This window comes from Pteropus vampyrus, unplaced genomic scaffold (assembly GCF_000151845.1).
Source record: "Pteropus vampyrus isolate Shadow unplaced genomic scaffold, Pvam_2.0 Scaffold289, whole genome shotgun sequence".
Lineage (NCBI taxonomy): Eukaryota > Metazoa > Chordata > Mammalia > Chiroptera > Pteropodidae > Pteropus > Pteropus vampyrus.
Window position 1 is genome coordinate 511,239 of NW_011889070.1, and position 10,525 is coordinate 521,763.

The 10,525-nt window shown below is 60.1% G+C and overlaps 1 long non-coding RNA gene across 1 annotated transcript in view; it reads left to right on the forward strand.

Moving 5' to 3' along the window:
* The first annotated feature begins 4,278 nt into the window (after nt 1-4,278).
* LOC111729921 overlaps nt 4,279-10,525 on the forward strand; it is a 14,541-nt gene continuing 8,294 nt past the window's right edge. Inside the window, exon 1 of the long non-coding RNA XR_002776456.1 lies at nt 4,279-4,709. This is a non-coding gene — a long non-coding RNA (uncharacterized LOC111729921). The remainder of the gene's footprint in view (nt 4,710-10,525) is intronic.

A 10,525-nucleotide genomic window follows, 5' to 3' on the forward strand; every position in this document is an offset into this window, starting at 1 on the left:
TCGTGGCTCCTGGGCCTGAGGACGACGGCCGCCCAGCCCTCTCCTCACTGCTGGGGGAGGGGTCCTGAACACTGTCGGGGCAGCTGGCCTGTCACGCACAGGGTACCAGCCACCGGGCAGCCTCTTCCTCTCACAGGACACAGGGGACCCCCAGGTCCTCACAGCCTGTCCCCTCTCCCGTCACACCCGGTTGTGGCACCGTCAATACTGGGTTGGGGGTCAAGGTGGATTCTGTGGAAGCCCTGGAAATGTAGGACTGTGTACGGATGGTTCCGGGGGAGCAAGGGGCACCGGACTGGGCGGCGGGAGACCTTGAGCTGTGGTGTAGTCGTGACCCGATAGGTCACGTGACGTGGGGGCACCCAGGGAGGGGGTGCCCTTGCGCAGGGAGCTGTCAGCCACTGCAGCGAACACTCCCTGCTCCCGGGTGAGCCCCTTGGTCCTGCAGGGGCACCTGGGAGGGGGGGCAGGTCAGCATCCAGCCCACCTGTGGTGCCGCTCACACCTCAACCTCATCAGCCACGTACCCCACCTGGGGAAACTGTTCCTCCAGGGGCGTGGCTGAGCCCGACGGAGCAGGTCGGGGGTGAGCGCAGCTTCCCTGCGCCCTCGCCCTCGCCCGCTGCTGCTGGAGGTGACCCCGCTCGTTGGTCTCCCGCCTCCACCCAGCCTTGCTTCCTTTCACCCTCGACTCTCGACTCTGCCGGTCCGGCCCGGGCTTGCATCCGGAGGGGGTCCAAGCCTCAGCCGGGGTCTCGGAGCCCTGGTTGTCACGCCTTCTGGCCTGTAGCTGCTGTGTCTGTCCGTTGCCATCACAGGCAGTTAGGGCCGTGCACAGAACAGGAGACACTCTTCCCTGCCCCAACGCTGTGACGGCGGCCCCGCCCCCCACCAGCAGGTGGTGACGCCCGCGAACCAGTCGGCTAATCACCTCCCTCTTGACCTGCTGGCCTCTTGGCCCCAGGAGCCCGCAGTTACATGGATAGGAAGACAGGCTCCCTGGTCAATTGCTGGGAGTCCTGGGGGCCCCCTTCCTCCCAGCCCGGGGTCCTCAGAACTGGGTTGACTTAGGGAGCAGACCACGCCCTGGAGCAGGGGCCATTCTCACCCTCGAAGGTGTCATCTCCACGCCAGCACCTCGACTGCATCTTCGGAGGCTCTTCCATGGCTCCATCAGGCCACAGCTGTGGGGCGGTGTGGCCCGTGACCGGCCCGGGGCACCCAGTGTTTGCTGGCGCGGGGTGGGCTGGCTTGTGAGAGCCGATGGTGCACGTCTCCTCCCAACTCCGCGTCCCGTGACACCGCGTTGGGTCCTCGAGTTTCAGCGAGGTGGAGTGTATACACCACGGGCATTGGCAGGTGCTACGGGTGGGGCTGCCCCCCACCCACCGCGAGGGCGGGTCCTAAGCGTGCGTGTGTCACGTGCGTGTGTCTCCGTATCTCGCCCTCGCTACAGCCCCATAATACAGGCACCATCTCTGCTCGGCCGATGGCGGGGAGTTGGGCCCAGAGAGGCCAGGAGCCCCCGGAGTCGCACGTGTCCACTGTGGGGGACCGCGATCTGAACCCCGGTGCATGTAACTCTGCGCCCACCTCCCTGACCCTCACAGCCCCTGTCCGTGTCTAGTCGTGTCTCCCTTCTGAGCTGGCACCCGAGCCGTTTCTGAGCACCATGACCAGAAGCTATGTCATGAGTCTTTCTCTTCTAGACGAGTTTCTGCCTCTCGGAGGGCCGGCGCTGGGCGGTGCAGTGCACCAGAACCTCTCGGGGTCTCGTTGACTTTCCCGGCAGCCAGGGTCCCTGGAACCCCCACGTGTCACACGCCAGCCTCGGGGAGTGGTTGTCTCTGGGACTTCTGCCTGGCCAGCTGCTGTCACCCTGTGCCAGCCTGGGGCTGGCGTGGGGGTGGCGAGGAGGAAACACGGGGGTGCTGGGCCCTTGGAGGAGCAGGGGAGTCCCCCCTGTAGAACTATTGCCTACGGTGTCCTTGGGGGTCCTTTGTGGGCGAAAGCTACACCCCCAAGACCCACGTTGGTTTGAAATAAATCGAAATACACGGTGCCCATACTTAGCTAGCCAGGGACACCAAAACTAACTTTTTAGCTATAAGGTTTTCTTTTATAAAACTTTTACCGAAGTAACGTTTGTTTATAACACCGCGTGCTTCAGGTGTACGGCATTATGACGCGGGATCCGTGTGCTGTCCTGGGCACTCATCACTGCCAGCCTGGTGTCCACTGGTCGCCAGACATTCGACCCCCTTTACTCATTTTTGGTCACCACTCACCTGTCCTCTGTGTCTATGTTTTTGTCTTGTTTTGTCCGTTCGTGTTTTTTTTATTTTGTATATGTGTATGTTCCCTATATGAACGAAATGTGATTCTTGATATTTCATGAAAGCATTGAGGTAGTCCTACGGGAGAAAAATAAATGTTTTATTGGGCTTTCCCCCTTATTTTAGTGACACAGTGTTTAGAACTGTATCCTAGGGTGGAGGGGGGTGGGCACTGTGCTGGGCAGTGTTGGGGGACTGAAGGCCCCTGGGGGACCTCTGTGAACAGGCGTCCGAGGAACGGTCCTACGGGAATTCTGGTCAAGAGATTCTCTCCCTGTGCGTCTTGCTGCCTGTCGCATGCTTGGAGCATTTGTTTAAAGTGCCCTGGCCACGTTGATACATATTCTTTCCCCTCATTAGAGAAGATTTTCTATGTAATGACCACGACTTTCACCAAAAGTCACGGACCCTTGTCTCCGGTTGGTTTCGGGACCCTGCTTGGGGGCAGAGTGTCGTCCTGGTGGCCTGGGACCCACCCTCAGTGCCACGCATGGCCTTTCATTCAGCAGCCCAGCCCCGCACGGGCTCACAGAGCTGGCTCAGCTCCCAGCCCAGAGGAAACACAGTCTGCAGCTGCTGCCTGCGTGGAGACCGTCAGCCACCTCCCTAGGGAACCACCTGTGGCCCGTGTGCCAGACACAGAACCCAGGCCCAGGGGCTGCAGGGGTCCAGCGGCTGCACGGTGTGCCGGCATTCTCGACAGAGCCCAGGGTTCCCCCTGCCCCTGGCTGTGGGGTCCTTGTAATCAATGCTGCGTGTCCCTCCTTCTTTGGGGCATGGGAAAGAGGGACATTTCATACAACCAGCACGCGCGCCTTCGCCCCAAAGCTGGCTTCCTTCTCCCTGGCAGTGCTGGCTGCTGGTCAGGCTATTTCAAGCCCTCGGCAACCCTGAGGCCAGCCCTTCCCTGCTCGTCCAGCCCTCCTCCCAGGGCCTTGAGCGCGGACCCCTCAGGTGGAGGGGGGCACCTTCCAGCTGCGCCAAGCCGGGCACCAGCGGAGGAGTAAAGGGCAGGCACGGTGGCAGCCACCCCGTGATGGCCACGTGGCCCACCCAGGAGCGTGCTCATTGGCACCCGTGGCGGCCACCCTCGCCTAGTCTGGTCCTGCTTCCTTTAATACTTCCGACCGGCTGCTCCCACCTCCCCGGAACCCCGACTTCCGTCTCCTCTGCTTCCTGGGGTTCTGTGTCTGCTCTGCTCCCAGCTCCGAGAGTCCCGGGCCAGTCCCTCCGTGAGCTTCTGTTTATACGTTATGAAGAGCGAGGCAAATTGTCAGTCCTGGTCACTTACGAGTGGTGGCCTAGGGGGCCGTGTGAGAAGGATGCTGAGCCCTCATCTGTGAGGAGAGCTGTCGAGGGGAAGCCACCGTGTGTAGGGACCACGTCCTAGTCAGCAGCGGAGCTGACTTGCGCCTGGATGGGGAGGGCGGGCTGGAGCTCATGGCCGCGGCCCCGGGCTCAGTTGCATCAGCCTGCCCCGCCCGCTTCCAGCAGCTGCAGGAGCCGGCGCCTTGCAGGGCGTGCGTGGCCGTGTGGGCCAGAGACCCTGAAGCGCAGTCTGGCCCGCCCGGCCACCGTGCCCTCCGGCCCCTGCTCTGCAGGCTCGCGCGGGACACGGCCACCGTGTTTGGGTCTGGGAGCCCCTTTTCACGCACGTTGCTTTTCTGCTTTGTCTCCATCATCCCCCGATCGCCGCAAGGCTTGGCACAGGCTGGGGACACAGAATAACGGCTTCTGTGGTCAGTCGAGTTTCCCTCGTAACAAGGAGTTGAAGTGATGGTGACATGAGCCAGTGTCAGAGCCGGTGGAGCTCTAACTTACTGTCCTAATTGATAGGACGGTGATGTCCGCTCACTGTGCATCTCAGGGAGCCCGGACTTCGCGCGGAGATGGCCCAGGAGGTCGGTCGGCTTTCTCCGACCCGTCGCCCCTCCAGCCAGCTGGTCTTGGGGGCCCGGCCCCTTCCCTCCCCCCCAGAGCCCCCTCCCTCTTGACTTTGCCTAGCAGAGAAGAGCTGTAAACCAGCCTTCCTTCTGGGAGTGATTTAAAATTCACTATGAGCGGTTGACTCACAGTCTAAAAATGTGCCCAGGGCATAGTTGTGGCGACCGAGCCTGGTTCGTGGACCGAGCCCGAAGCCTCGCTCGGCCTGGGCCTTTCTGCAGGGCCTGTCCCGAGCACACGGCCGCCCGCGCCTTCCTGCCCACCCGCCACCCTCGCCGCTCCCTTCCCGCCTTCGGCCGTGGGGTTTGGCCCGAGATGCGGTGGAGAGGATGCAGGGAGGAAGCCTCCCATCTGGAGAGGAATCAGTGTCCAGACGAGAAAGGAAATTGCTCCGAGATGATGGAAACGGGAGCCAAGCTGGACGGCCAAGTTAGATAGAGGGGGGCGGGGCCGGGGGGCACGACCCGGCGGGGCTCTGGGCCCCTGACACGCGGCTGGGGGACAGGGCGTGAGGGGCACCGAGGAGCCTGGCTGGCGGACGTCCTGGGTCAGCTGGAGGGGTGGGCACGGACGGGCCCCTGGGGATGGAGTGGTCCTTCCAGAGCCGAGAGAGGAGGCCAAGGCGAAGGGACCAGGGTGGACGACGAGGACCGACCTCCGGCCCCACGCAGGGGCCACTCCGAGCCTTCCGAGCGCCGCCTTCGCCCAGGGGTCCTGTAGGCCCGTCAGCTGATGGGGAGACAGAGGAGGAGGCAGGAGAAGGTTGGGAGGGGCACCCGTTCCCCCATGGATGCATGGAGTGTTCTGGCAAGGAGGGGCGTCCAGCCGCTCGGGGGGCGTGGAGATGATGGGAAGGTGGCGGGTCCCCTGGAAGACACAGAGGGAGCTGAGTCCTGTGGGCCGGGCAGAGAGAGCCAGGTCTGGGGGCGGGGGTGGGGCGGCTGCTCCAGGCGACCCTGGTGAGCAGAGGCGCTCTGGGGTGGAGGGGCGTCGGGGGGCTCAGGTGGTGGACAGAGAGATAGACGATGGTGGGAGACGAGCGTTTAGGGTCGAGGGGGTTAAGATGAGACGTGGGGGCAGGAGCAGCCAGGCCCGGCTCGGACGAGGCCGGCGGAGCGGGGGCTGGCGGCGGGGAGGGGACCAGCCGGCTCCCCGCTCCTTGGGCCTCAGAAGGGTTTGGGCCAGACCCCGCCTTGACTGCAACCCTGCCCCTGTGGTTCAGTTTTCCCCCTGCTCTGCCCCCCTCAGCCTGCAGTGAGGATCAAATGGGGCAACTTGTGTGATAACAGTTAAGTGGTCACAGTGTCGCGTGTGTGCGGGGCTGAAGCGGCTCCCAACGGCGTGGGCCGCCGGGTCCGCCTTGTGGAGCCGTCTGTGAGAAGGGGCATCGCCTGGCAGGAGCCTAGGACTGAGCTGTGAGGATGCTGACCCGCCGCAGACAAACTGCAGCTGGACCAACGCCCCGCGGAGCAGGGCGTCGCCTCGGGTGGGTCCAGGGAGTCCCAGGTGAGCCCACCCATCCCGGCGCCCTCCCGTCCACTCGGAGGCTGACCTCCCCTGCTCTCCCGTCAGCCCCCTGGAGCCAACCGAGCGGCACACAAGGTGACATCCGCTGGCTCTGCTGGGACGAGCTGCGCAGACAGCACACGGCACACGTGACGTGCAACCTCTGTCTTCTGAGGACAAGCTGAGGAATGTGCTCTGGGGCAGGATCGAGGGTCACTGGGCAGGCGGCGAGGTCCGGGCCGGGCATCTGGAGAGCAGACGCGAAGGGTGAGCTCACTGTCACGCTGGGCCAGCAGCTCCCCACGAGGCCACAGGAGCTGGCCGGGCGGAGTGCGGATCCGGGCGGGGCCGAGTCAGCCAGAGAAGCCCAGAGGGTCTGTGGTCCGCAGGCCACGCGTCCGGCCATGGGCGGCGTGCCCGGGGCGGCAGGGGCTCCCACACAGGGCCTGGGTCCTCGGACGCTCTGGGAGCGAGAAAACTGGGGCCTCAGGAAGGCTCCTGAGTGTGTCAGGTGTGTCAGGTGTGTCAGGCGTGTCAGGCAGAGACGGAGACTCAGGACCGGTGCCGTCATCTCGATTTCCACGGCTGCCCCGTGTGGGCTGCGGCAGTCGCTGGGCCAGCGTTTCCCTGGTATGAATCTGTCCCTCGGTGGTCACCGTCACACAGCTGCTGCTCTCTGGGCCAGCAGCGGTTAACACTGCCCGGGCGAGGGGCGGCCGTGTGGCACGCTCCTGTGGAAATGCGTTCGAAGGCGGTGGAGACAGTAGTCGTGGGGTCACAGGACCTCTGGCTCAGCGGCGGAACTGGTCGTGGGGGAACCTTTTGAAACCCGCCGATGAATTACCGAGTTCTGGAAGGAGGCGCTGAGCGCCCACTGGGACAGCAGGTGAGGCCAGCCCGTTCGTCTTCAGATGGGAGCGCGAGATTGGAGCAGGCAGCGCCTCCCGGGTCCCGGGGCGCTGGCTCCCCGCGTGGCTCTGGGGCCGAAGACATAAGCGGCAGAGCTGTCGCCGAGCCCGACTGCCATCTCCGTGACCGTCTCTGGGACGTGCTCTGCCTGGTCTCACAAGGCAAAACCAGAAGCCCGTGCAGGTGGGCTGCCGGTCCTCCCGGAGCACCCTCTGCGGGCCGGGCCCACCGCAGGGACTTGGGGTCTCAGGAACAAGCCCGGCAAAGTCCGCGTTCTCTGGGGGGTCCTGCCCACCCACCGGGAAGGGTAAGTGGCCTTGTTCCGTCAGGTGCCAGGGGCAGGGGCTGGAGTAGGGGCTCTGGGGAGTCCCAGATGGCGTGGGAGAATGGAGGCCGGAACCACAAAACACTGCCCAGTGGCAGCTGCTATCCACTGAGTCGTCCCAAACCATTTCAGAGGTGAAGAAATTGAGACCCACCTCCCCCAAGTTGCATGACAAGTGGCGGGCAGAGCATCTGTGAACCCAGCTGCTGGGCCAGTGAGGCATTCAGCACCTGACCGACGCCAGCCTGGAGTCTGCAGAGCCTCTGGCCCAGATGGCCTGGCTGTTTCTACACATTGTGTGTCTGCAAGGAAACAGACTTACAGCAGAAGGTAGGGGCTCAGGAGTCCTCAGGGGGAATGTCCTAACAGGCAGGAAGTGAGCTGGAGCTGGGCTGTGCGCCTCACAGCCATGATCGGCAGCCCAGCCAGTCGGCTTTCTGGAACAGCCCCTTGGCTTGCCATGTGTGTGGAAGATGGAACAGGCCTACGAGGGAGCAGGGAGCACGTCAGAGGGCAGGTTTTTCTTCTCTTTAATCCCAAAGCCAAAGTACAAGTCCCCAGCCACCTCGTGCAGTTGGGTACCTGAGACATTTTCATCTGAGATCCATCTCTCTTCTGGGCTGCTTTCCCGGCCGAGGATATAAATTTCAAGCCACTGTGTGATTTGCAAGAACATGGTAGAAAAGGTTACAGGTTATGTAATGGCCCCCCCATCCCATGGCTCCTGTGCCCTGGTCAGTGTGGCCATCTGGCCCCAGCTCCCATGCAGAGCTGGCCCCTGAGTGTTGGGAAGTTAGTACAGTACTGGGGGGCACATGCGCAGTGTGCACCCAGGGTTGGCGGCAGACCACCTCGGTGCAAATCCTCACTCCACTGCTCGGAACCGTGTGACCCTGGACAACCGTGCGTCCCTGAACGTTGACTTCCTGGCTGGCACAGTCGGGTATCTGCAGCTGGGGACCGCTCGCTCTCCGCAGCCTATGCACACCCGCCTTTGCCCAGAAACCAACACGCCTCGGTTGGGTCCAACGCACCAGGCCCTCCCACAGGGGACTTTAGCGATGGTGGCCGATCTCTGAGATTCAGAGATGGACCCCACCCGGAAACATGAAAGGGCCCTCGGAGACCACATCTGCAGACCCTAGGGGACAGTGCTGTGGGTACGGGAGCCAGCCAAGGGGTATTGCTGTTGGGACCTCAACAATAGCGGCAAAGGTTTATTCAGCATCAGCTGGCGGCAGACGCTGTCCTGGTGCATTCCGTGTGTTATCTCCTGTCCTTGTGATAATCTACCCAGTGGTCGTGTTATTGTCTTCATTTTCCTTTGGAGAAACTGAGGCACAGAGGTGTTTATGACACTCATCCCAATTGCACATCTGGTAGATGGCGGAGCCGGGATTCTAACCCAGGTGATCTGGCTCCCGTGCTTTTGCCCAGGGCACAGCACCAGCTGGACCCCTGGCCGCGGAGGAGGAGGGGGTCCGGTTCAGGCGGCATTTCCGATACTTCTTGTTTCGTTTAGTGAGAGATCCGTGTTGTTCATTTGTTTTTACCCATGCGGTTGACCGATCGTTATCACAGCAATTGTCGAAAAGACTGCTTTCTCCATTGAATTGTCTTTACATCATTGTCAAAAATCAGTTAAATAACATAAAAAAATTCCTTGAGTATAAATCTAACAAACTACGTGCAGGATCTGTATGTGGAAAAGCACGGAGCATGGGTGAGTGAAATCAAGTTCTAAGCCTGTGGAGGAAGAGACAAGCCACAGACCGGGAAAAGTGTTCACAAATTTCATGTCCAGCCAAGGACTTGTTTCTGGACCATTTTAAGAACTCCTGCAACTCGACAGTAAGAAAGCAACCTAATTGAAGAATGAGCCCAGGATCTGAATGAACAGCTCACCGAAGAAGAAGGAGCATGGCCGATAAGCATATGAAAAGCGCTCGGCTTCGTTGCTCAATAGAGAAATGTGAATGAAGACCCCGGTTCGGAGTGGCCGAAATCCGGAATGCAGACGCCTCCAAGGGCTGGCCAGGACGTGGGGGCAGCAGGAAGTCCATTCATTGCTGGTACAGCCACTTAGGGAGACCATTTGGCAGTTTCTTCCGAAATAAAAAGACCCACCGTGCGACCCAGATCACGCTCCATGCAGTCGCCTACGTAAATCGAAAACTCGTGTCCGCAGGACACCCCGCGTGAGTGCTTATGGCAGCATTATCCGTCCTCACACCAGCCTGGAAGCCGTCACGATGTCCTCCAACGGGTGCCTAAACAGTGGTACATGCAGACGACGGAATATTACGGAGCGATGAAGAGGAACGTGGCGTTTCATGCCATTAATTCATGCGATATGGTGGGTGGGCGACTCTTAAACGCATCTTGCTGAATGAAAGGGGTCGGACCAGAAAGCCTGCATATTACGTGATTCCACTTGTATGACATTCTAGAAAGGGCGAAACTCTAAAGATAGGACACAAATCAGAGGTGGCCCGGGGTTGGGTGCTGGGGAGCGGCGGGCTGAGAAGGAGAGGCCCAAGGGTTCTCAGGTGGTGGATACACAACACCGTGTCTTTGTCACACCCCATATGACTTCGCAGCACAGGGAGTGGACTTTAAGGTATAAAATTAAAAAAAAACAATCAATCAAATGTAAAGGGACCCCAGGATGGAACACAGACTGTGACAGAAGACTCTAACTGTATTACATATACAATACAACACCTCTGAAGGGAATGGGGAAAGACAGTGACCTAAGTCACTGAAGAAGATGGCATTTTGACTAGAAACAGCGAGGCTCCGACAAAAGGAACTATGCACAATGCCAGACTAGTTGGTGTAGTTGCTCTGCATGGGGTATGAGCTGACATGCGTGCTGGGGGGACAAATAAGCAAATATGCAATGAGTAGCGGAGTCTAGGATTCTCACCGTTGGAGGGGGAGGTAACAGATGTGCAAGGGGAAAGGCTAGGAAAACAACCTTTCGGTGCTGGATCAACGTCGGAGACCTTAGCTTAAAGTAGATACAGACGGACAGATTCCGAAGTAACGAAGACACGCGTCTGTACACTTACTAGTTTACCCACCTCTCTCTCCTACCTCTGTCGGCCGAGAGGATGCAGAGGCAGCGAGCACACTCAGCGCTCAGACTTTGGTCTCTAACGCCACCTCGGATGAAAAAAACTGGGGCTCTTGGAGAAGGGGCCGATTCTAGGGCTGGGGCGGGAAGTATGTGAGATGAGTCTGGAGCATCATACAGTGCCGGAAAGTAGGAACGTGCTCCAAGGACTCAAGGCTGGGAGCAGGTCAAAGGGACAGAGTCAACCCGAAAGGGCGCGCGATGGCCAAAGCCGGAAGAAATTCGGCAAAAAAAAAAAATAATAATAATAATAAATAAAGGAGGATTGAGGGGTAGCCCAAAGTATGAAATAAACATTTATAACTCCATCCTGATATAAATAAGTAAACGAATAAATAACCGAGTGGGGAGAGGAGGTACGTCTCT